Source organism: Leptonychotes weddellii, chromosome 14, assembly GCF_054177405.1.
Source record: "Leptonychotes weddellii isolate Sample4059 chromosome 14, ASM5417740v2, whole genome shotgun sequence".
NCBI lineage: Eukaryota > Metazoa > Chordata > Mammalia > Carnivora > Phocidae > Leptonychotes > Leptonychotes weddellii.
Genome location: NC_138382.1, coordinates 31,991,102 through 32,018,232, shown reverse-complemented (window position 1 = coordinate 32,018,232; position 27,131 = coordinate 31,991,102). Strand labels below are relative to the sequence as shown.

The window sequence follows — 27,131 nt, the reverse complement described above, 5'->3', positions numbered from 1 at the left end:
CTGCCCTGCACGGCTGAGCCGTTCTCAGCATGGACTTCGTCAGTGAGTGTCCTCCCACACTGCAGAATGTGAAAGTCATCTTTCAGGGAGATAGGACAAAAATACAGATCACACGCAGCCTTCTCACAACTGTGATAGAGGGAGAGCAAACCCTGACAAGCAGGAACAGCAGGCAATCTGTGCTTGGTTGAAAATACGCTGTGGGTTTTTTTGTTTTGTTTTGTTTTTCCCCCCAGTGGATATTACTGCAAAGGGAGAAACATAAAGTATGCTGGTTTGTTTTTACAGGCTTTTAGAAAAAATAGAAATAGCAAGTTCATCTACAAGCCAGATGCTCTACCCGAACTAGAAAGAGTTCAATCTATTAAAACTATGATGCTACGACATTGGGGCCCCCAATTTTAATTATCATTTAAGATGGACAAGTATCGTGATTATTGGGGAATGGTAGCAAGAATTAGGTGTGTTCCAGGACCTTACACTCGGGGAGTTTATATTCGGCCTCCGTTGCTTCTACCACCAAGTGCTACTGTCTCGTCCACAGAAGGTTTGCTTATTATCAGCTTTTAAAACCCAGAAGGAAGTTTAACAACTTAAATCAGAAACGTAAACGGGGTCACATGCCAAAGAGTCAGTGGATGAAAAGGAACTTAGTTCATAAAGCAAGTAGAGTCTGGGCTTTAACCTGAATGAAATATTAAGTTGGGACAACAAGGGACTGCAAAGTTTCGAGAAGTCTAAGAGAAGTGAAATTCTCTACTAGGAAGAAAAAACAAAAAAACAAAAAATTGGCCCAGGGTAGGAAGAGGCATTCCAAGAAAAGAAGCAGAGATAGCAAATAACATAAAACAAGTTTCAAGCTCAGGACCAAAAAAAAAGCAGCATTTGAAAGAAAAAGCGTGTTCAACTACAAAACGTGCAGATTAAAAAATACATATTCTCAATAATACGGAGGATGTGAGTGAAATGAGCTCAAATCTTGAAGGGAAACTGAAAAATGTGTATCAAAACCTTTTTCACTTACAGAAATTCATCTTGCTCAAATGTTGAGAGATGTAATATATTTATGTATAAAAGAGTTCATTGTGGCAATATTTAAATATTTAAAAAATAGAAATATGCTAATTATCAAAGTATAAGAGATTTACTAAGAAAATTATGGCATATACATATATTAGGTTTTTAAAAAAATATTCTCCGACATGGGAAACTCCTTGCATGTATTTACTTAGTGAGAACGACAAAAAAGAGGTTGTAAAGTAGTATATATAGGATGATCGTAATTACGTGTGAAGCAGTTATTCCAAAATGTTAACGGTAGTTATTCTGAATTTCAGAATCACAGGTGATTTTTTTCTTAATTTTTCCCCCATATTCCTTATGTTTTTCAAAAATTGTAAAGTGGAAGCTTACATATTTTCAACTTTGTGTTGAAGAGTATTCTATATATAGAAAAGTGCACCAATGAGAATACAGCTTAATGAGTTTTAGGAAACGGAAGACATCCACGTCACCAACACTCTCATCAAGCAACTGAACGTTACTAGCCCCGGTTCTCTCCCACAAGGAGAAACTCTACCCAACCTATAACACTGTAGATGAGGTTTGCCTGTCGTATATTTTAAATAAAGGAAGCATGCAGTATTTGATCATTTCTGTCCAGGTTTTTTCATTCAACATTGAAAAGATGCTGTTTTAGCCCGGAGGTGCTTATAGGAAGTTAAGACCATTCATGCAGGGCAGTTCGCTGAATCAGAGCTTTTTTGGTGACTCCAGGCCCCATTCCTATCCACCTCCCCAGTGTGTGCTCTGGGTCTGGTATTGGGCCTACACCTGTCAAGATCTCTCAGTGGCAAATGTTCTTTCCCTTCTGAAACTCTTCTACCATGTGTATCTTCTACTAGGAACTTCATCGGGGCCATATTATTTATTGTTGCACCAAACTTTTAATTATCTCTTCCATGTTTACTTCGTTATGGCTTGTTCATACTTAACTACCAGTCATTGGATGCCTACTACTATGTGCTACACCTGTAAGATAATATAAGCCCCATGTTATAGAGAAGGTAAGTGATTTCCCCTAGGTCATAAAGTTAAAGGTAACAAAACCTGTCACAACCCACGTCCTTGGTTGCTGTACCAGATGGTCTCTCCACTGCTCCCTATTCTCTCATCTGCTCCTATTTTATCCCCTCACTGGATTAAAAGGTCCTGAGGAATAATACTGCTACTACTAACAACAATAACATGTATTTACCTTTCTTTGGAGTTTTCCTCCTAGAATAGTGCTTGGCATGTAATAAGCATAGTGTTTGGTTACTGAGCATAATAAGTGTGATGATTTTTTATTTGATTTTTCTAGCACCACAGCACTCTTTATAAAAATATTTTTGTTTGATGAAACTGTCATAATGTTTTATAGTGTTAAGCACCAATATGGCCCGAGATTCTGATTCTAATAATTCTGTGGAGAAAATGGGCTTGATAACTGGCATGGCCAACAAATGTAAGTACAAAAGTGGACAAGGTGGGCTGTCTGGGTGGCTCAGGCGGTTAAGCGTCTGACTCTTGATTTCAACTCGGGTCATGATCTCAGAGGGTTGTGAGATCGAGCCCCATGTCGGACTCTGCACTAGGTGTGGAGCCTGCTTGGGATTCTCTCTCTCCCTCTGCCCCTCCCCATCCTCTAAAAAAATGAATAAAAGAAGATGAAAGAAGAAAAGCGGACAAGGTGAACCACATGCAGTGGGAAAACTGGTATATCTGACATGAAGAATGGATCATCTTTTAAATACCATCCTCCTACATATGACAAAATTATTTTGTGCAGTTATTATGAAATGAATTAAAATAATGGTCAGAACATACCTGTAGGAAGAGAAAGAAAAAGAAAATAAATATTTTAACACAAAATAAAAAATAATAATTTGAATCTTTTTCATAACATTAACAGACGTTTTAGAAAAAATTATAAAAACTTATCTATGGGTCTATTACAGGAATGAATAATAATATTACAGCTTTTTCCTTAAACTTTATTTAGTGCTAATTCATCGATGACCTTGTCAAAAGTCATCTTCACATCTTCATGTTCAATATACAGAATAGGCCACTTGTCCATCTATTTTTATGGATCCAATAACACATTTTATTAAATTTTAATTTCAAAAAGTCTCTTTCACATGAGGTAACACATCAAACTCCAGATATTACAATACTGTTCATGTCTTTAGTTTCAATTCTAGCAGCCTTCCAATATCTTAAGTCAAATAATTTTAAATACCTGTTCTTATCCTTTGGTTTAAGTATTTTCCTAACCACTAGTTATGAAAGTAACTTAAGATTTATAACTTCATGTTCATAATCACTGGACTTTCATTCTTTATTTCACATCTGCTCTGTAAATGCAGGGAAATATGGTACCACAGGGGCTGGAGAAGTGAACAGCGAGCTCTAAGAATTGCAAACTAACTTGAGTCAGTCTGTACCATGGCCCAGTGTATAAGTGGTATAACTGGGACTCGAATAATTTCCATGTAGAATACAACGTTTATAAAGGAATAATTAAAGTGAAAGTGCTCATTTAAAGCTTGTATACAGAGACGCCTGTGTGGTTCAGTCGGTCAAGTGTCCTACTTCTGGTTTTGGTTCAGTTCATGATCTCAGGGTCGTGAGATTGAGCCCTGTGCTGGGCGTGGGGAGTCTGCTCTAGATTCTCTCTCTCCCTCTGCCTATCCCCTCCCCCCATGCTCTCTCTCTCTCTCTCAAATAAACAAATAAATCTTTTTTAAAAAGCTTTGATACATTATTAAAACTCAACAATTACCTCTAAAATCTGTATGTTGAAGTCCTAACCCTCATTAACTCAGAATATGACTGTGGTTGGGTCTTTAAAGAGATAATTAAATTACACTAAAATGAGGTTAGCAGTGTGAACCCTCATCCAATATGACTGAGGTCCTTATAAGAGGAGACAGACACAGATGGAAGACTATGAGAACACATGCATGTTTGAATGTATGGGTGCAGGCCTAGAAATGACTGGAAAAATGTTCACCACACTCTAATGGGCAGTAATCATTCACAAGTGGAAGATAGTGATTTCCACTTTTTTACATTCGTGCCCTTTCATATTGTTGGGATAATTTTTATGACAAGCATGCGTTACTTATATAATTTCAAAAGGTAATAAATAAAAGTGGGGTTAATAAATGAGAGTTTATTCCATGAACTGATTTTTAAACATGAGCTCATTTTTAAATCCGCAGTTGGAAGACTCGAATATACAAGACATCTGAGAATCCTGTATGGATTTACAAGGGAGAGATAGAAACAATGTGTGGACATTGTATGGAGGCACATTTTAGAAAAGTATAAGACAAGTTCTTTGGCACCCAATGATCGAATAGATTAGCAGCATTGTTTATATAGGGGAAAAAAAGAGGAGGAAAAAAAGAAAGAAAACAAAGAATAAAAGAAAGAGAGAAAGAAAGAAAGAAGGAAGGAAAGAAAGAAAGAAAAGAATAAATGAAAGAAAGAAAGAAAAAGAAAAAGAAAGAAAGAGAAAGAAAGATGAAATCAACCTAAGTGCCTTACAACAGAGAACTGAATAATTGAAGTGTGGTATATCTATACAATCAAATAAAATACAACTGTAATAATAAGTGATCTAGAGCCAGCTTTATTCACAGCATTAAACCTCACAAATACATTGCTGAGCAATAAGAGCAAGTTGCAAAAGTATATACATATGATACCATTTATGTGAAGTTAAGAAACATGTAACCCAATACTCTGCACTGTTTATGGATATGTATTTATTTAACACAATTACTAAGCGATGCATAGGAATGGTGAACACCAATCTGGGTTAGAGGTCAGCTTTCAGAAAAAAGGAGGATTAGAGAAAGATACCCAGAGACTTGAATTATATTAGTTATGCTTTTTTTCTCATGCTAGATGGTGGGTACATGAGTCACACAACTCCTTATGTCTTTACGAGTGAAATATTTCCTAGTAAGAGCCATAATAATATCAATATTCATAGTCACTTAGAACTTAGCATATTTGCTACAGATTTAGTGTGTATTAACTTATTGCTTCCTCACAAAAGCCCTCTCAGAGGGACACTGTTATCAACCTCATTTTACAAAGAAGTCAACCAATCAAAGCCCAAGAAAGTTCTGTGACAAATCTGAGGTCACATCTAGTAAGTAAGGAGCAGAGCTGAAAGTTGAAGCCAAACAGTCGTTCATACGGTTGTCTCTTAATTAGTTGTAGACATACATACGAAAAGGGTTTTCTCGTGAGGTAATGTCTTGTCTTGTCTTTTTTGTTTGTTTGTTTTAATGTAATGGGTTACCTGGTGAAGTAATGAGCTCCTCCGCTTTGCAAATGTAAACAGAGGACCAAGTATAAGGTAGCTTGGGCAGCATTACTCTGTGGTTTGTGGGAAGTTGAGCTTTATAAATTGAACTTCCCTTCCAGCGTCAAGTCTCTGACTTCTTAATGTCAGGAAGAGTTTCTTTGGAGGAAAACATACGGAGCTCTACTTTAGGCATGTGGAGTTGCAGGTAAAAATGTGGCTAGCAGATAGAGATGATGGAATTCAGTTTGTATTACAGCTAGGAATTTGTTAGCGTAATAGTCCAAATACAGAGATGGATGGGATTATCCAAGAAATATGGAGAAAGGAAAAAATGAGAGGCCCACACCTGGGACAGGAGAGTCTATTTCTGTCTATTTCTCTCTCTCTCTCTCTCTCCACACGCACACACACACCTCACATACCACACGCGCATGCACTCACACACATGCGTTTTGTTTTTAAAGTTCATATAAACAGTTCTATTTCTCTTTTTCATATGTGGGGATGCAATTCTCAAATATGTGTCAAGAAATGAAGAAACTACTCTTTGAAGTAGGTGCTGAACACAATCGCTTTCCAGTCCAGCATACCTATCCACCCCTCTATTCTATCTGAATTAAAATCTGAAGAATATTTTTAAAAAGACATACACACACACATACATACACACACATGCATGCACACACATCTTGACCACTTTTCCTTATAATTACATCTGTTACTCTTAAAGAAGTAACTGGATCCCCACAGCAAATAGTCCCTGTTTCAGCCTCGATTCTTGTCAATTAAGAGAAAGCATACTCAACACCATAGTAATTCTTAGAACTAAAAGCCCCTTGAACAATTTAGAAAAGCATGCTCTTTTTATTAAACTTTAAGACACTTTGATTTTATGTAGTGAAGCTCATTTTAAGGAAAGGGAGCAGTGTGTCGTTAGAATGCCCACCCTTGTATATTCACAGATTAGCCCGCTAGATACACAGAGGATTTTTTTTTTCTGAGCTCAAGCAGGTCAGATCAGCCCATGTGCAAATGGACTATTTCTCAACGAATGGATTGTAACAATTGTCCTAAAGTATGAATATCATCGTATGTAAGAGGAAGTGTTATTTTGATCCAATCCTAGTGGGATTTTGCTTTAGTTCCTCTTTTGTAAGGAAGCAGCTGTTTCATCTTCTCTGGGGTGTTGCAGAAGTGGGGCGATCGAAAGGGGGAGCAGATAAAGAAAGGGAGAGGGGAAGGGGAAGCTAGAGTTATTGACTTTACCAGGTACTTTGCACCATACAAGGCTCTATGTATTTAATACTTGCAATGATTTTCCTATTATTACTGTCCCAATTTTCAGATTGTACAACTGAGTTTCAGAGACATTAAGTAAATCTCCTCAAAGTCCTACAGGACACAGACTCAGGTACATCTTGGCTTCCAAGTCCACACGCTCATTACATCAGTATGTACAAATAAAGAGTATTCGGGTGTGTTTATCCAGCAGAAGTATCATCTGTTTCCAACCCTTACTTAGTATCTGCAATCAAATTGAAATTGTTCTCTAGTTATCAGTAGATTTTTTAATACCTGCTTCATACCTGATCGGAAAGGAGAACTGTTTGGCCACAGTTTCTACCGGTACGTTTTGCAGATGTTTCTTTTTGAAATGCTTAACATAATTACTTGGAGTCACTGTACTTTACATTTCCAAAATGTAAAATTATTTTATTCCTTGGTAAATAAGATTCTCATTTGGTTTTATGTAAGTCATTTTCTATTTGTGCCAAATATATTCCATTCTATTGGACTTGCCCTGATTATTAGTTTGTAAGAATCATATGAAAAGTTGTATTTTTGGTGGTACACTTCTTTACATGAGGACTCAAAATCAATTGGACACTAGGTCTTATTTCCTGCTGTACCTCTGTGCCTCCAGCAGGGCCTAGCTCAGAGTAGATCATCAGTAAATTATCACTGTGGTCTGCCACCCCTCAGCACACTCTCATTCTTGGTCTTTCCACTAGCAACCAGTAATGAGGAAAGACACACACGAAGTAACATGAGTTTGATAACACACAAAAGATATAATCAATTTTGTTAGCTAACATCTGCTGTGTTAAGCCTCCTATGTATATTATTATATTTAATTTCTGCAACGTTTCTGTGAGGTTGGTACTGTTATTATGATCATTTATAATTGTCACTTAACAACTAAACAAACCAAGGCTTGAGAGAATCAGCAAGAATTTCTTTTTCTTTTTTTTTTTTTTAAGTAGGCTCCATGCCCAGTGTGGAGCCCAGTGTGTGGCTGAACTCAAGACCCTGAGATCAAGACCCGAGCTGAGGTCAAGAATCAGACGCTTAACTGACTAAACCACCCAGGTGCCCCAGCAAGAAGTTTTGATTTGAACTCAGACCTCTGGGACTCAAGAGCCCTGGCATTATATCCACAGCAATAAAATGCTTCCCTTTAAGGAAATTGGGTAACTGGTATGTTAATGAAGCGATAGGTGCTGAGCCAGGACAATGTGTAAGCGTGGGTAACGAAACAATGGAAAGGCAAACAAAGAGTTCCCTTGCATATAAAGCCCCATTAGAATAAATGTTGGAGCCCTAGTTCTTTTAGCGTCTTCTCTTCTCTGGTCTAATTTGGTGGAAGGTTGAGAAGATCGGTTGGGATGGGCCTGGAGGTATTCGCAAACTTTCATTGCTCTATCCATTCACCTGGTTAACAGCCAGTCTCTCCTCATCACAAGAATGGCGTCATTGCCACACAGTTGCCTTGGCAACCCCTCTAGTCACGACTGTTGGTGCCACTCACATGATGTCTTTGGTTCCAAGTAGCAATAATGCCTTCTGCCATATTGTTGCTCATAGTCCTGCCAGCTCTTGGCCTGGCCTTTTAAATGTTGCATCACCCACTTGGCATTCGTTCATTCAATAAAGAGAATCAGTGCTAGGCATTCTGTTATTAGAACCATTTCTGGTTACTGTATCTGATAGAAGTATATACCTCCTTCACTAAATGGGGCAAGATTGCTTCACAGCAAAATTATGGATTTCTGCTCTGGGATGGATTTTCCTTCAGTCCGGTGTGTCAGCTTGGAGTGGGGACAATTCCTGTTTTCTGGGAGCACAGGGGTCTGTTCTCCTAGGGTGCAGGAGCTATGTCTTCCCCCCATACGTCATGTCTCAGGGCCATTTCTTTCTTTTAGCGCTGTGTTTCTCCCCTCCTCCCCCGCCCCCCAAAAAAATCATTTCAGCCAGAAGACTTGTAGTCCATGAAAAACCCTGGCTTGCCCTGCTCGCTGGGAATACTAAAGTTGAATCAAGGACAGTGGTAGGTAGAGAAAGAAGAGGTTCTTGTCCTCCTACTCCTTTTTCTTGCTCTCTGGCCAGCCCATGTCTGAGAACCAGCTCTGGACCAGACACCACCTTGCACTGGAGAAAAGGACAGAGTGAGTAGGAATGATCTGAGGCATCCACAGGGTCTGCAGATGTGAGTGCAAAAGATGGGGCGCCTGAGTGGCTCAGTCAGTTAAACATCTGCCTTGGGCTCAGGTCATGATCTCAGGGTCCTGGGATGGAGCTCCAAGTCAGGCTCCGTACTCAGTGGGGAGCCTGCATCTCCCTCCCCCTCTGCCCCCCATCTCAAATAAATAAATCTTAAAAAAAAAAAAAAAGAAGTGAGTGCAAAAGAATCCGCAAACAATCACAAAAAGGACATCAAACAAAGAAAGGAAGGACCTGCCACTTGTGGTTTGACTTCTTCCCTTTACACACAGTATTTACATTCAGAATCAGAGTCAAATCACCAATTCCCACCAAGACTTTTAAATGGAACCGTTCCATGGCTCTTCCAACTTCATGGCGACTTGGATAGAACATCAGCCACCCTAAATACTAAATAGCCCAATGACTAGTTTCCAGCAAAGCCTACCCAGTGTCCCTAAAAGGCAAATCAAATGTCAAGGGTCTTGAAGAATTTAAAGTGAAGGAGATTGGTCTTACCCATCTGGGGTGTAAGCATCATGTATAGATAAAAACTACTGTTGAATTACCAACTTGCTTAGTATTGCTTATGAAAAATATAATTTAGAGCAAAATTGGAAGAAATTCAAATAGCTAGCTACACACTACTTACACTCACAATAAACGAAGCATTGCTATTTATTCTTGCTTAATCTACTCTGCAAGGTAATTTCACTTCTCAGACCTAAAAAGAACCCAATATGACCACCTTCCTTGCATCAAAGACTGTCTGACGTTCACATGGGCAGTGCTTCAAGCTTGAGGAAACAGCCATTTCAGCTTGTTCTCTGTGCTTAGGGGCCAAGAAACCTTTAATTAGCTACTTATTCTAATTACTCTAAATAGAAGCTTATCTGTTCCTGTGTCCCCTAGACCAAAGGACTCAAAGTCCTCGCATCACACCCTTCGAAAGAGCCTTCTCTTTAAGACTGTGTGACTTCTGTGGCTAGAACAGAAAAATAAGGACAATGTAAAAAGCCACAAGTCTGGCTCATGCATCACCCCATCATCAGTTCTCCATTTATACTGAAATAATTTGTTCAACAATCAAAACCAGACTCTGCTCTTTACGATTTGAATTAGGTCAACTTTCTTTTTTCTCTCTCCATTTCTTTAAAGGGTCAAAAACCCTTTTAAAAGCCAATTTGAGCCAGGCAGGGAAGTTTTTTAAAACAATTGCACAGTGACTTCTTCAGACTGGTGTATGCTGCATAGCATGTAAGGAAATTAGAAAAAGTTCTAAGGGAGCTTGAAGGAAGCGGGGAGGAGTGTGGTAACAAATAAACCAATAAACAAAAGAAGACAACTGTCAGCTGCCTAAGGCAGATCTGTGTCCTCTTCCTCCTGGATGTCATTTCTATGCCAAGTACAGCGGAGCAATGCCACGCCTTTGGGGACAAGCTGGTAGGAAATAATACGTCCTTGTATTCAGAACATGAAAAAGATCTAAAATTAGGTATATTTTGTGGGATTTGGAGTATGATTTAAAACCCATAAGCATCAAGAAGCCTAAAACATGAATAAGATTAACCTCTGAAAGACATGTAAAATCTGCTATTAATAATAATGTGCGGGGCGCCTGGGTGGCTCAGTTGGTTAAGCGACTGCCTTCGGCTCAGGTCATGATCCTGGAGTCCCGGGATCAAGTTCCGCATCGGGCTCCCTGCTCAGCAGGGAGTCTGCTTCTCCCTCTGACCCTCCCCCCTCTCATGCTCTCTCTATCTCATTCTCTCTCTCAAATAAATAAATAAAATCTTTAAAAATAATAATAATAATAATAATAATAATGTGCGGTTCCTGGGGCGCCTGGGTGGCTCAGTCAGTTAAGCGTCTGCCTTCGGCTCAGGTCATGATCTCAGGGTCCTGGGATCAAGCCCCGCATTGGGCTTGCATCTCAGCGGGGAGCCTGCTTCTCCCTCTCCCTCTGCCTGCCGCTCCCTCTGTTTGTGCATGCTCTCTCTCCCTCTGACAAATAAATAAAATTTAAAAAAAATAATACACGATTCATGCATCTGCTATAAACTGAACTGATGAGGAAAAACAGTCATGGGTCACCAATAGTATGTTTCAAAATCATTGATTCAGGCGAGGCTTGTGAAATGAAATTATAGATGGTGGGACTTAGATCATCAGTCTTTTAATTTTGTACTTTTTGAACATCATCCAAAAATATGAATCTGCCTTTGAAATTCTATGAAAGGGAGAGAGAAGAGAAATACTCTGCCTCTTGCCATCTCCCACCCCAAAGCACTCACAACCTGCCCAAAATGTATCAGGACTACATCACACCCCTTGTTGAGTGTGCCCCCTCTTGTGTTTGGGTTTTGCTTTTAAATCCCTTTACAGAAGATGAATATTTAGCAAGAACGTGTTGTTTTTACAGTTCTTTTTCTACTTCAATCTCCTCTGACTTTACACAAGCGATACGGAAATGGAGATGAAAGTAGAAAAAGTCAAGCGTGTATTCAATGTGGAGCAACAAGATTTGGCCTAAAAACATGCTCTTTTATGTGTTTGGAGTGGTTGGTGAGTTACAGGAAGAATTTTGCCTGTTGAGGAGAAACAAGGAAAATAGATTAAAATGAACTATTCATGCAGTCGTATTTATCATCTACCCTGTGCATACTTTTAGGAAAACTGGAATAATGGAACCACAGTCTTTTATATATGAAAGTGTGCCTACGTTTTCTGGTTCTTGGATTTTTAATTTCATGTCACCCTTGGCTAATTATTATAATTTGTATGGCAGATAGGCTCATCTTTCTCAATGTAATGAAGATTCTTTCTTAAAAGTTAAACAAATCTCCAAACTTCCACATTCCTCTGTAAAGCAGTAAGAAGCAGAAGCCTGGGTCTTCCCCCAGAACAAAATGCCTGAACACTTCCCCAGTGATCTGCCTGTCGCCTCCACTGAGGTGGAAACCATTCCTGTCTCCTGTTTGTTGGGAAAGACAATCAGTTTCTTTCATATCATTGCACGTTCTGCAAATACCAGCAACTATTCACATCAATACGCAATTCGCCTGCACTGATTTTGGTCACATATGATAATATTCAGTACTGCAGTTTTGCTCCACAAGCTTCTTTGACCACACACTTTGAAGATCTATACCTTAATTTCTAATAGCAAAGCCTTTTAATTTCAGCGAGGCTGTGCTTGTTAAAAGTTTTAAATTTTTTCTGGTCACTGAAGTTGGCTTTCTCAGAGATAAAGACACCAAGCCTATCTCCTGCTTGTAAGGTTTCCATTTAAAAATGAGTTCTGGGGCCACCTGGGTGGCTCAGTTAAGTGTCCAACTCTTGATTTCAGCTCCAGTCATGGTCTCAGGGTTGTGAGATCAAGCCCCCCACTTGGATCTGCGCTGAGCATAGAACCTGCTTAAGATTCTTTTTCTCCCTCTCCTTCTGCTCCTCTCCCTTTCTCTCTCTCTCTCTCTCTCTCTCTCTCCCTCTCCCCCAAATAAATAAATAACAGGTCTGAAAAAATTTTAAATAACTATTCCTTTCTCTGTTTAAATTAATAGTTGATTATGTTACCATTAAAAGGCTTCCTCCAAAGAATATCAGTAAAAAAAAAATGAAATATATTGGCTGCGGCATTGATTGAACTTTTAAATAGGTAAGCTGTAATTACATTAAAAAAAAAAAAAAAACAAGGAGGGTTTGAAGGTGTGGAAGGGGATATTGTATAAGCAAATAGAAAACCTGCTCAGAATGTGCGAGAATACAAACAGGATGTATAAATTGCAAAGCCAACACCAGAGTTTTCTGCTAGCCAAGTGACATAGAATTCCAGTTCTCTTTTCATCTGGTAAGACACCAAAAGGAAATACATAATCGTACTCAGAATTATTTTTTAATGCAAAAGGGAGCCGAAATCAAAGTCAGAAGTTTAGGTAACTCTTTGCTAAATGTCAACAGCTGCCTTAGGCTACCTTGCACACAAATACAGAATATTTTTATTTCAGTTCCACGATTATAAACTGAAATTCTCTGGAACAGTCTCCTAAGGATGTTCCTTCAATTTCCAATAACTTCTAATGGGGTAAGTGTATGTTGTAAAATAGGATGGTAGATAAAAAGAACATGCCATAAATATTTAAAAATCACAGAGTGTACTCGATTATCACTTTAGCTTCTACATACTTTTCTGTATTATCAATTTCCTGGCTCTTTCATTGTCAGAATCACAAATCATCCTTCAAGATTTCAATTCATTTAATTTCAGGCATGTCAAAAAGTAGAAATATTGTGCAATAGGTAAAATATAATTGGAAGCAGTTTTAAATGGAATATCCGTCTGAACACCCTGGGTCCCTGTTTCCTCATCTATAAAAAGAGGAGGGAAAGAATATAACCTAAGGTCCTTTTCAGCTGAGAAATTCCGTAATGCATGCTTTTGCATGACTGTATTCAATATTAGAGAAAACATGAGGGTAATCACACATAGCTACTTTCAGAAATGACTTTAAAATTGAGTCCCAGGGAGTTGAGTATGGACAATAACCAAACCTTTCAAGTCCTCTGCCAAAGCTTGTGGATTAGGTGAGAATTTAGTGGGAACAATAAGCTCATCTGACCATGGAATAATAATGGCAATGCAAGACCACAAGGGGCTGACATTTATTAACTGCTTCCTATGAACCGGGCACCATGGGGCACTCAGATTATGCAAAGGTGAGCTCACAGCGAGGTGAAGGAGATAAAGAAGTGAACACAAATCTCGGTGCGGTTCTAATAAACACTGTTGACAAATACTATGATAGAGATAAGTACAGAATACAATGGAATTATATGGAAGGAAACTGTTGCAGGCTGGGAAGGATCCACACAGTAGAATATATACCGACAGAATCTTAATGTAGGTGACACTAGGTGAAGAGCAATTTATACTCCAAATGTAAATCTCTATTTATTGGAGAAAATTGCCCCTTCTCGATCTTTGAAGTTGTCTCGGGTCCCTCCAGTCTTTTAGTTTTCCTTGTGAATTTTAACGTCAGCATCAGTGTCCTGTGAAAACACTGTCAGATTAAGGAAACTGAATTTATCTTTAACATGATGTCTTTCTATTCATAAAAACAGTGTATTTTAGTTTTGTTTTAGATCCTCCCACAAAATTTAAAATTTTCCATACAGAAGGACTCATACATGTTTTACTCATTACTCTTTCTGGGTGGAATATTTAACTATATTAGAAATGATTTATTTTAAATTATTAATGGTCTATTAAATGTTATTTATCTTTCATATTAATCTATATCCAGGAACTATGAAGAATTTTTTTATTGGGTCTAATAGTTCATCAGTAGACTTGGATCTTGTATGAAAATAATCATATGACCTTTAGATAATGATACTTTGGATTATTATTCTTTTTTAATCTTGTGAATATTTACTTGTTTTGACTTATCTTTCACTGATTCGTCCAGGACTTTTGAAACAATGCTGAATACAAATAGTTATGATGGGCATAATTGTCTGACTTACTTAAAAGAGAATGCCACAATTTTTTAAATTAATTAATTAACTAATTAATTAATTAGAGAGAGAGAGAGAGAGAACATGAGCAGGGGGAGGCACAGGACCAAGCAGACTCCCTGCCGATCAGGGAGCCCCATGCGGGACTCAATCTCAGGACCCTGGGATCACGACCTGAGCTGAAGGCAGACACTTAACCTCCTGAGCACCCAGGTGCCCCCACAAATTTCTTTTTCATCAAGTATGATATCTGCAGTAATTTTATTTTTGCTACATCATGAATGGCTGTCAAATTTTGACTATACTCTTTCCTTCTTAATTTTTTATCATAAAATATTTCGATGTACACGAATATGTAGTTTTTAAAAGAATAATTAAACAAACACCCTTGTAAATAGTACCCAGTTAAAGAATAGAACAACAATATTTTTCAAGCCCCTGAATCCTCTTCTCCAATCGTATTATCTTCACTACCCAAAAAAATGGGCACTAGCATAACATTTGTGGTAATTATTGACTTGATTTTCTTTATGTATGTATCATATGTATGTATTCTAAACAATATAGTGTTTAGTTCTGCTTGTTGCAAAGCTTCATACAAATAGAATCACACAAACAGTACTCTTGGTAATTTTTTTTTTTCTTCAGTATTACAATTTTGAGATTCAGGCATGTTGCAATGCAGGGCTATCATTATTCACTTTCACTTTTGTATGATATTCTATTGTGTGTATGTATTATAGTTTATTGATACAATCTACTATTGATGGACATTCAAGTTGTTCTAGTTTTCTGCTGTTACAAATAATACTTTTATGTGCTCCCTTCGGCAGCACACATACTGCAACTGGAACGATACAGAGAACATTAGCATGACTCCTGCGCAAGGATGACACGCACGTTCGTGAAGCGTTCCATATTTTTGGGAGGAATACTTACCATTTACATCGACATGGACGGAACTGGAGGGTATTATGCTGAGCGAAATACGTCAGTCAGGGAAAGACAGTTATCATATGGTTTCACTCATATGTGGAATATAAGAAACAGCGCAGAGGACCGCGGGGGAAGGTAAGGAAACTGAATGGGAAGTCATCAGAGAGGGAGACAAACCATGAGAGACTCTTAACTATAGGAAACAAACTGAGGGTTGTTGGAGGGGAGGTGGGGTGGGGGATGAGGTAACTGGGTGACGGGCATTAAGGAGGGCACGTGATGTGACGAGCATGGGTGTTACACGCAGCTGATAAATTATTGAACACTACATCTGAAACTAAATATGTACTCTATGTTGGCTAAATGAATTTAAGTAATAAAAAAATAAAACTAAAAAAACAAATAATACTTTTATGAATTATGTATGCTGATGCACATTTGCAAGAATTCTTTAAGGTATGTGAGTAGGACTAGATTGCTCAGTCTCAATTTTACTAGAAAATGCCACACTATCTTCCAGTGACTGTGCCAATGCTCAACAGTAAAGCATGAGAACTCAACGTTGAGCCACGTCTTCACCAATGATTAGCCATGCCAGTGTTTTTAAGTGTTGCCCTGCTAGTGGGTAGGTACAGATGACACACTGTGGTTTTAATTTACTCTTCCCTGAGGTTGAGCAACTTTTCCCATGCTTTTTGGATATTCATATTTTCTGTGAAATGCATGTATAAGCATTATTGCCCATCACTCTCCTGAGAGTTGGTATTTATTTAAGTGTTCAGGACATGAGTATTTTGTTAAGTATATGTGCTGTAATATCTTATCCAAGTTCGTGCTTTGTATTTTAAGTCTCCTTATATTTTCATTTGGGAAACAGTTCTTAATCTTGGTGTCATCAAAATTATCTATCCCTTTTCTTCGGTTTATGCATTTTTCTGACTTGTTCAAGAAAAATTTCCCAGCCTCAAATTTGTAAAGATATTCTGCATAATAGCAGGTTTAATATTTTGCATTTGCTTAAAATCTTTAATCAACCTGCAGTCAATTTTATATCTGGTGTGAAGAGGGGTTTGAGTTCATTTTTATATATAATAGCCAATTGTCCTAACTTTTTTATAAAAAGTCCATCTTTTCCCAACAATCGATAATGCCATCTGTCATATTAACTGTCTGTTTATGTTTGAGTCTATTTCTGGGAATTTCTATCTACTCTATTTCATTCGTCTACTTGTCTCTCCCTGTGTGAGTGATATAGTTTATTAATTACTGTACCCTTGTAATAATTTTGATAAATGGGAGGTAAATCCCCTGACATTTTCTTCTTCCTCAGTTGTCTAGACTCTTTTGACCTTTTAATTTCATATAAACATTTTAGAAGCAATTTATCATACTTCAAAAAATGAAAGATCTTGGCATGCCTGGGTGGCTCGGTCGGTTAAGGGTCTGCCTTCAGCTCAGGTCATGATCCCAGGGTTCTGGGAACGAGCCCCATGTCGGGCTCCCTGTTCGTGGGAAGCCTGCTTCTCCCTCTCCTCCCCGTTCATGCTCTCTCTTGCTCTCTCTCTCTCTCTCAAATAAATAAAATCTTTTTTAAAAAGCAAAAACAAAAAAAATGAAAGATCAATAAAAGGAAAATATTGGTATTTTACTAGCCATAAAAGTAATGTGGAAAAGGATGACAATTTTTGCAGTATGAATTTTTTCAATTCATGAATCAGTTATAGGTCTCTATTTTACATTATATTTAATGTCACTCTACATGATTTCAAGACTTACTATAAAATTACAGAAATCAAAACAGTGTTGTATTGAAAAAAGGTAGATAAAAAGATCAATAGAATCCAAAATTAGCTATGGACAACTGGTTTTGTCCAAATGGGCAAATGTAATTCAATAGAGAAAGTAAAGTCTTAAAAAAAAAAAAGAAGTGCTGAAACCATTAGAATAGTCATATGCAAAATATATGTATCTATAAAAGTTAGTCCATACCTCATATCTATGCAAAAAATTAACTAAAAATAAATGGTAGGTCTTTGTCTAATATCTAAAGCTGTAACATGTCTAGAAAAAACAAGGAAATAATTCTTGCTATTTGGGGCTGACAACAATTTCTTAAACACAGCAACAAAAGCATGGTCTATAAAAAATGAATACATTTGATTAATATATTAAGAGATGGAAAAGCTAAGCCTCAGGTTGGAAAGAAATATTATAAATCACATATCTCATAAAGAACTTATATCTAGAATATATAAAGAACCTCCAACACTCAATAACAAGGAAAAAACAAAAACAAAAAACCCTTAAGCAACAGGCAAAACATTTGAACAGACATTTGACCAAAATGGAAAATAAGCCCATGAAAAGATTAGGGAAGTTAGTCATTAGGAAAATGAAAATCAGAGCCACAGTGAGATACCACTACACACCTACTTGAATGGATAAAATGTTTTAAAATACTTAGCCTGACAATTACTGACATGGATGCAGAGCAACTGGAACTTTCACACATTGCTGGTGGGAACGCAACATGGCCCAGACACTTTAGAAAACAATTTGGCAGTTTCTTATAAAGTTAAAAATACATTTATCATACAACCCTGCAATCCCACTCCTAGCTATTTACCCAAGTGAACTGAAACCTTATGTTCACACAAAAACTTATATGTGAATGTTTATAGTGACTTTATTTGTAATTGCACAAAACTGGAAGCCATCCAAATGTTTGAACTAGGGACTGGTTAAACAAATTCTGGTACATCTATATAACAAAATACTACCAGAATAAAAAGAAATGAACAAGTGATACACACAACAGTGTGGACAAATCTTAAATGCTTTATGTTAAGTGAAAGAAGTCAGTCTCAAAGTCTGTATCCTGTATTGTTCCATTTATATTACATTGTGGAAAAGGCAAAACTATATGGACATAAAACAGATCAGTGATATCCATGAGCTACTGGAAAAGAGTTGATTGTAAAGGAGTAGGCCAGTAGCATGTTTAGGAAGGGAGGTGGGTGTTGGAATTGTTTGCTATCTTGATTATGGTGGTAATTAGAAACTATATGTATTTGTCGAAACCCACAGACTAGTACAGTAAAAAAAATGTGAATTTTAATGTATGTGTTTTATAGCTTAATAAAATAACAAAAAAAGTATCCTATTTCATCTGATTTTAATATAATCACACCAACTTAATTTTGGTTAGAGCTGGTATGTCTTTTTCTATCCATCTTTCTGTGGCCTCACATTTAAAAGAGCACTTACTTTAAATAGGACATATTTTTTTTTTCTATTTAAAACAGTGCTGCAATCTTTTTTTTTTTTTTTTAAAGATTTGATCTATTTTTATTTGAGAGAGAGAGAATGCGAACATGGGCAGGGGGAGGGGCAGAGGGACAAGTAGACTCCCTGCTGAATGGGGGAGCCCGACATGGGGCTCGATCCCAGGACCCTGAGATCATGACCTGAGCCGAAGGCAGACACTTAACTGACTGAACCACCCAGGTGCCCCTTATAATCTTTATCTTTTAATTTAGCTCCTTTATACTTAATGAAATTACTGATCTAGTTTGGTTTGAATTTACCTTTTTGTTCATTGTTTTCCGTTTGGTCTATGCATTTATTTTTCATTTCTTCTTTTTTGTATTTCTTTGGATTCATTATCTTTTCCTTAAGTTTTCTCCATTTTCCATTTTTACTCCTCTGTTCTTCATTTTTCAAGGCTGCATCTCCTGCTCCTTTGTGCACAATTAGCCCTTATTACATGACTATTAGGCCTATATCTATGTCCATTATCCCAGGCTTCAGGACGTTAACAATTCTGACTTCAAATTCTTCTTAGGTTCTGGGACCTGGAAATTTTGTCTTGTTTTTTTTAAAGACCAGCATTTATTAAAAATGCTATTAGTTATATTTTATCCAGCATTTGTATGTGTTTGTAGTGAGCAAATCTTGTGAGCTCAGTTTTCCATTATGCAAAATCCAGAAGTGAAAAGGGCTTTAAAGCTAAGAATTGGAGAATATGAAGTACCTCTCCATGGCCAGAACATAAAGTTCTTAGTGGAGGGAGAATGGTGGGAAATAACCAGTTGGGCAAGACTCAGATCATGAAGAGCTTCATATATTGTGCTCAGGATTACAGATATTCTTGCAAAAACAAAGGAATACAAAAGAGAGAGAGTTTAAACAGGAGAATGGCATGACCCAATTTGTATTTTAGATAGATTATGTTGGCTGCTCTGGGTGATCAAAGTTAATGATCATTGATTTTTCTCATGAAGCCTCATCCTCTGTTACTTCCCTTAAGGTAGCGGGCGCCTGGGTGGCTCAGTCGGTTAAGCATGGACTCTTGATTTCAGCTCAGGTCATGACCTCAGGGTCTTGAGATAAAGCCCCTGCATCGGGCTCTGCCCTGGGTGTGGAGCCTGCTTAAGATTCTCTCTCTACTTCTCCCTGTGCCCCTTTCACTGCCTCCTCTCTAAAAAAAAAATGAAAGAAAAAGAAGAAAGAAAGAAAGGAAGGAAGGAAGGAAGGAAGGAAGGAAGGAAGGAAGGAGGGAGGGAAGGAGGGAAGGAAGGAAGGAAGGAAGGAAGGAAGGAAGGAAGGAAGGAAGGAAGGAAGGAAGGAAGGAAGGAAGAAAAAGAAATTCTGATTCATGGCAGAAATTTCCAAAGATCTCTACATGTTCCTCAGATGTTCTCTGTTGACTGATTTAATTACCAAGAGCATGTGCCACTTAAATCATCAGAAAAAAAAGAAAAAAAAAGAACTACTTTCAGTTTGGGGGAAAAAAATAAATCCAAGTTCTCTGGCTCCTAATTGAAGATCTATTTACATATTCAGTTGAGAAAACAAAAAAAAACAAAAACAAAAACAAGGAACCAAGTGTGAACTACATAACTGAAGCAGATGAATACTGAAGAAACAAAGGAATGCCTTTGCAGAGGTAAAGTTCACAAAAGCAATCATTCTTGCTTTGTTGCCCTTTGCCAAGGGAACACAGAGGCCAGCGGTAGGGTTCATACCAGCCCTACCTTGTATGTGTGTGCCTCCTTTCAGATTTTTCAGCGAACTGATTCCTAGCACCTTCTGTTTCAGTGGGTACAGGGCAGCTGGTCACAAGGGGCTATGTGAGTAGACGGAGAGGCTGCATTCCATCAGGCCCCCTCAGAGTTATATGACAATAATTCAGAGTTGCACCTTTTTGACTCCCACCCACACTGGTCTGCCCTTTTTCTGAACTCATATTACACCATGTACTTTGGCATTTGTTTTCTCATTATTAAAACATAGTGTTTCTAATGAATATAATTTATTAGGTTTTTACGGTATTCTGGGGATAACTTATGTCCCATGTACATAAGCATATTAATTTTTTGTGGTTAATTTTTAAAAACTCTATGGAGTTAAGCACTGTTTTTCCCATTTTACAGATGAAGCAATGAAAGTTTATAAATAAATTGCCCAGGATAACCCAGCTTATTCATTCACCGCCAAATATTTGTCTGGTATCTCTATCTCTATTCCAGGCTGTAAATTTAAGTGCTTGGCATGTATATTTGATTTAATCCTCATAACATCTCTGGAAATAGGTATTACAATCACTATTTTATAGATGAGGAATCTGAGTAGCAGAGGTATTAAGCAATTGAGTACAGTCACCAGGCTGGTAAGCATGAGTTTATAATCCAGATTGGGCCATCTCCAAAACCCACGCTCGAAACGATTTCTTCTTCATCTGATTTATCCGTCTATACTCAATATCTGGACCTATGTTTTTACACTGCAGGTCCCCACACTGCCCAACTTATACTGAATATAAAGAGAAACATGTTGATATAAGAAGAGTGCCCAAAATATCTTTTGTAATGATTACCAGAGAAATTTAAGGAGAGATAATACAATGTATCTCATTATCTAACATCACCTGGGAATAAAAATTTGATATGAGTGGGTCTTTTCAGATACCTCAAACAAAAATGTTTACATATAAACTATTGTGTTTTTGTTTGTTTGTTTGTTTGTACCTGAATTTTATTATTTGAGAGCGAGAGAGTTCACAAGTGGGGGGGTGGGTGTAGAGGAAGAAACATGCTTCCCACTGAGCAAGGAGCCGGATGTGGGGCTCAATCCCAGGACCCTGGGATCATGACCTGAGCTGAAGGCAGACGTCTAACCGACTGAGCCACTCAGGCACCTACACATAAACTATTATTAATGGAAACCCTTCTAGCAGAAATATGTCTTGCCTTCTTACACAAGGTGGTCTTGAGAAGTCAAGATCATTGTCAGAAAATCATTTTAAAATTTACTATAATCTAATGATGCTAATGTAATGTGTTTATAATATCTCATCTCTGAATGAAAGAATGTCTTTAACTCTTACCAGCTTTAAGTTATTTATTCTGACAAGATGTGACCCACTGGTAACATTTTAAAATTTGCTGCTTCTAATTTCTTTGGGCTGAGGGGAAAAAAAATATTACAGCCCAAAAGAATTATGTGTGCAATAAGTAGACTCTGAGTGAGAGTCTAAAGTTACCAAATGGGCCTAGAGGATAAATGCCATGGCATTATTTTTGCTACTCAAGGGGCTTTTAAACTGACTTTCAGGTTTTTTGTTTTTCTGGTTTTTTGCAGAGGGAAAATAGAACCAGTTTAGAACTATTCAAAGTCTGATTCCTTACCTGAATCTATATTTATGATCTTGGTCGTAATGATAATAACAGTAAGTGTTTCCCATCAGGCATTATCATCCTCCTTTGTTCATTTCTGTCTTTTCTAACTCCTTAAACTTGAACTATTAATAGAATGGGGGTTACTGGGATGGGGTGGGCAAAATGGAGTTAGTGTCAAAAAAAGCTAGATGTCAAAGTTAAATATCAGTGGTTATCATTTAGAAATAATTTCATATTTCAACTGAAGATTTTGGAACTCTGAGGTCAAGAGATTCCATCAGTTTACATGGCTAATTGGAGGCAGGACACAGAACTAGATCTCAAAAAATCCATTCCCATGTTCCTTCACAGTTACTATTATCTGCATAATGGAGTCATTGCAGATTTCATTTCCCCTTGGAATGGCAGTGTAATAATGATCTATAATTTATTCTCATGACTTTGTGTCTTTAGGTCAGCCTAATTTTTAGATGTCCAAAGGGGAAAAAAAGACAAAATCCTGAGTATTGTTGAGCAGAGATAACAAATATAGTTTGTACAAACTAGTTGGTTATAAAATATTTTCTGCTGGCCTCTTTTGTGTGTTAGGAACACACAAGGTCTGTGAGCTGTGAAATGCAGGCTCAGACTTGGTATTGGTCTCTTTGATGAATCATCCCCTCACTCAGAACATCGTTCTTGAACACTTCTGTGCTTCCAAGCATTCTTCTATAGACAGGAGATCCACCAAGAAATGAGAGGCAAAAGCCCCATCCTTATGGAGTGTACATTCTTGTAGGGGAAAACAATAAGAGACAATGAATCTAATATTATGTAAGCAATTTTTATAGTATGTTAGAAGTGTTACGGGGTGGGGGGGAGAAAAAGCTGAGTAGGGAAAGGTGAATGGGAGTTTTGAGGGGGAGGGACAGACAGGTGGACATGCTTGCTAAGCAGGTTGTGGCACCCAGAGCTGCTTCTGCTCATCTCAATATTAAATTGACTCTAACTTTTCCATATATGTAAGTAGTATCCTCTTAGCTATATGTTAAACTCCAATGGCTTACACTTCTTATAGTCTCCATATTGCCACAGTGCTGACCTTATGGTAGGAATTCAATAAATACTTAATGATTTACCACATGCTTGTTCTATTTCCTGGATATCATTCATGTAAAACTATTTTTTAGATTAAAATTGCACTTTGGAAGTGACACACAAAGTGAGCTGTAAATGTTCATTTCAAAATTTAGATTTTTTTTCCTTAATTAGCTAAGACATTTGGGGAGTAAGGTGTACCAAAAATTAAAAAAAAAAAAAAGAAGTCATATAATCTCCATTAAGCCACAGTCACCCATTAGATAGGGTTCCCAGCCCTTGACTTTGATATTAGCTTGAGTGCCAAGAATTCTTCATCACTAAGAGCAGGGCATTTAGCCAGGAGTCAGAGGAAATGGACAGCATAGTGGATAACTTAAGAGTCCAGAAGAGCATGTGGGTCCCAAAGAACGATGGCAATCTCTGTCGCTTGGAAGTCTATGGCTAAGTCACCAATCCATGAAAGATGTCCTGGGGGTTTGAGTCAGCGGTAAAAAGGAGCACATGTTCTCCTGCATTGTGGGATTGTCAGGTTTGGGAGAATACTATTAGTTTACGTGGCTAATTAGAGGCAGGACTGAAAACTCGGTCTCTAGAAATCCATTCCCCGCTTCCTTCAACATTACTGTTATTTGCATAATGGAGTCATTGTAGATTTCATTTCCTTTGGAATTTAGCAAAACCTAAAAATGACTTTAGGCCACAACTGGAGGCCTATCTGGCAGTGAGAAGGAGAAACTCTAAGGCATCCTTGCTCAGTTTCACACAAACACAGTCTGATTACATCAGCGAAGAGGGAAAGCCAAAGCACTCTGTATTTCACAACTTTTTAGCTTTATAATAATGACAGCAATAATCAAAGCTGACGTTTATTGACTATTTATTACCTGTCAGGCTCTCTCTTGCATGCTCTATGTCTGTTAATTCACTGAATCCTCCAAACGTTCCTACAAGGCAAAACTCTGATTATTTCCAATTTTACAAATGAGAAAATCTGGGACAAAGAAAAGATAAGGAACTAGTTCCATGATCACATAGAAAGTGACAGAGCCACAGGGTAAATCCATTCTGGATTCTTAGATTTGGAAAATACCTTAGAATCTTGATACTCAAAGCGTTCTAATGGGCCAGCAGTATTGGCTTCACTTGAGAGCTTTGCTAGACATGGTAGGAACTCAAGTCTCACCCTACATATCCAGAACCAGATTCTGCATTTTAACATGATCCTCACCTGATCCATATGCCCATTAAACTTTGAGAAGCACGGTCCTACAATGTCCTAGATGATTATTCAAATAGCCTCTTGCTTCCAAGATGACAACTCACTAAACCACGATCATTCCTATTTCTTTGTAGAATGGCTTTCATTGATTTTTTTCTTTTTTAGAAAATTTCTCCATATTTCTGTTTTCCTATTTTACCTTTTGGTCTTCAGGTTTTATTTTCAAACCCCGTATACAGTTAATCCCTTTTCTTATGCTATCTCTTTAAGCATTTGAGCATAGTTATCAGTTTAGATCTGACTTTACCATTCTCATCTCCCTGCCTGTGTCCTCAACCCTCATCTACACTGGGACCAAAGCTCATCATTATCAGACAAAACAACCATATTTTAAAAGTGTTTACATAAGCCATGCTTTGTCTCCTGGAGGCATTGCAATATATTCATTCCTTCTCGGTGTGAGTTGAATTCTAGTTGTGGCCAATAGCAAACCGCCCCCGCATGGGGACATTTCTTCCATTCCAGACCTTCTTATAGGGGCTTTGCCTTTGCTTTTTATATTTGAGAATTAATGTTATGATATTTTATGTTACACTTAATTTTAAAATGTTTGCAGCTACACACACCTTGAACACATTCTCCTGCTGCTCACAGTCAAGAAGTAAAAAGATGCACTCTATATACTGTTGTCTTTTCTTCCTGACCTCTCCAGGAGAGAACTGACTCAAAAACTTTTCTCTGTTCACTTATCATGAAACTTACTGATAAAAAAATGAATAGGAAAAAATCCCAGATCTTCCTCAAAAGCCAGATATTTGTCTTTGGGAATAATTCAACTTTCTGCTGAGTTTTTAAGAATTTTACAGGCATAGCCTAAGACTTTATGTACTCAGTATTATTTTGACCACTTAAATAAAGAATTCAGTATCTAATATTGAAAACCATCTTCTCTGTAGACTTCCTCTCTGGTGGCCTAGATGAAAATGCACGTGTACGTAATTAGAAATATTCTTTTAAAAATCCAAGATTTAATGGTTAGTTGTCAAATTTTGTAGTACAGGAGTATCACCAGAAAAACTGTTAAAAATGAAAGTTCCTACACTCAGAGGTTCTCAATCACAAGGTCTTAGGTTTGAGCTAGGAATTTTCATTTTTACCAAGAATCCTATAAGACAAGTGGTTCACAGACTGCAGTTGAAAGATCTAGATCTTTCACAGAATTACAGTCTCTTTGTCAATTTATCGGCATCTACATCATGCAGAATGTTTAATTTTATTTGGCAGGGAGTGATCATCATTAAGCAATATTCACTCAATGCTTTCTGTGCACAAGTCCCCACACTAGATACCTAATCAAGTGTGAAAGCTTTCAAAAATGAGGAATGTCATATTTATTGTCATTGCCACTCAGCTTTACCAAGAAGCAGCTACAAGAAAAATGACATCAACAGTAGGGAAAGGCCACGGAGTTCTTCACGTTCCAGGAACTGCTGAGGATATATGTCTCCTTGACACTTTACACGCATGTACAGTGTCATTGTCATAGCTGTGTTTTTTAATACAAATAAGGAGATATAATGGTAAAATGGGAGGCTGAAAATCTCATGGATTATCTCCATGCCCATAATTTTCCTTTTCCTTTCTAAGACATTTCCCCTGATAAGAAGCTTTATGAAAGAGCTTTACTGTATATATGAATAGTCCAAGTACATAAACTGGACTCAAATTTATTACATATCTTTCCAGATTTAAACGGGTTGAGAAATGGGTCAACCAGTCATAAATACTATTATATATTTTACTATTACCTGCTTGTAGAGATTGTACTTAAGTAACTACTGCTTTACCTCAATTCAGTAACACTCTTGATTAAGCTCAAATGAAAAACCTCTCACTGGTGAATTATTTCCAAGAATTGGTGTACTCTGGGGCTCTGAATTTATTCAGGTGTTATCCATTTATTTAATGTTGAGTGAGCACAACAAAATGCACATGGGGAAGTTATGGTTTAACTGAAAAGCATATAGTACAACTTAACTAGACCCTGCTGCCTTGTGCTAAAAGTAGTGACATGTGGGGCTAAGTTTAAAAAAATCTAATTATAAAAAGAAAAATGGTAAAGTTCAGCCAATGCCTCCAAGCCAATATTTAGTCTTTTCAATAGGTTATCACTATATATTTGGCAATTTACAAAACCTGGCACTGTATGGCATTGAGACACGCAAGCGAAACACAAAACACACACATGCACGCATCAAGAGAACCTCCTTACAAATCAGCAGTCACTTGATTTACAAATTCTTCTGAGTACATATAATCTAGTTCATGTGTCTTTTGGCTCTCGTTCAGGATTTTTTACCCTCAGCCTAGGATAGATAAATAAGATTTTCACCTGGTAGAAATCACCCGCGGTTCATCATTGGAAGTCTAGGTCAAAATGTAAATTCTGATACTGAGGGATGGCCTCAGTGTTACCAAGTCGGTAGACATAGGGAATAAGAAACACCCATCCTAGTAAGCTATAGTGACCTATGTGGTGGATTTCCTTGATTGAATGGATGCTCTGTCTTGCCTGCTTCCTGTAGATCTGTAAGTTAGTGTTAGCTTAGCTAAATGTGGCAATTAGAATAAGGAGTCAACTTTCATCAGCCTTGCCAAATGGCCACTTCTCTTTGCTCAGCTACACTAGACAGGGGATTGGACTAGGCTGTTAGAACATACAACTGGGAAGTCTTTTTTTTTTTTTTTATTCTTGTGTTAATCCCCATACATTACATCATTAGTTCTAGATGAAGTGTTCCATGATTCATTGTTCGTGCACAACACCCAGTGCTCCATGCAGAACGTGCCC

General features: G+C 37.6%; 1 long non-coding RNA gene and 1 other non-coding gene across 2 annotated transcripts in view; both read left to right on the top strand.

Annotated features, from left to right (window-relative positions):
• Positions 1-27,131, top strand: part of LOC145717019 (uncharacterized) — a 43,071-nt gene that overhangs the window by 4,651 nt on the left and 11,289 nt on the right. Inside the window, exons 2-3 of the long non-coding RNA XR_014139995.1 lie at positions 15,199-15,436; positions 21,944-22,031. This is a non-coding gene — a long non-coding RNA (uncharacterized LOC145717019). The remainder of the gene's footprint in view (positions 1-15,198; positions 15,437-21,943; positions 22,032-27,131) is intronic.
• On the top strand, positions 15,183-15,289 carry LOC115938730 (U6 spliceosomal RNA). The gene has a single exon (XR_004073766.1). It is a non-coding gene; the product is annotated as a U6 spliceosomal RNA (small nuclear RNA).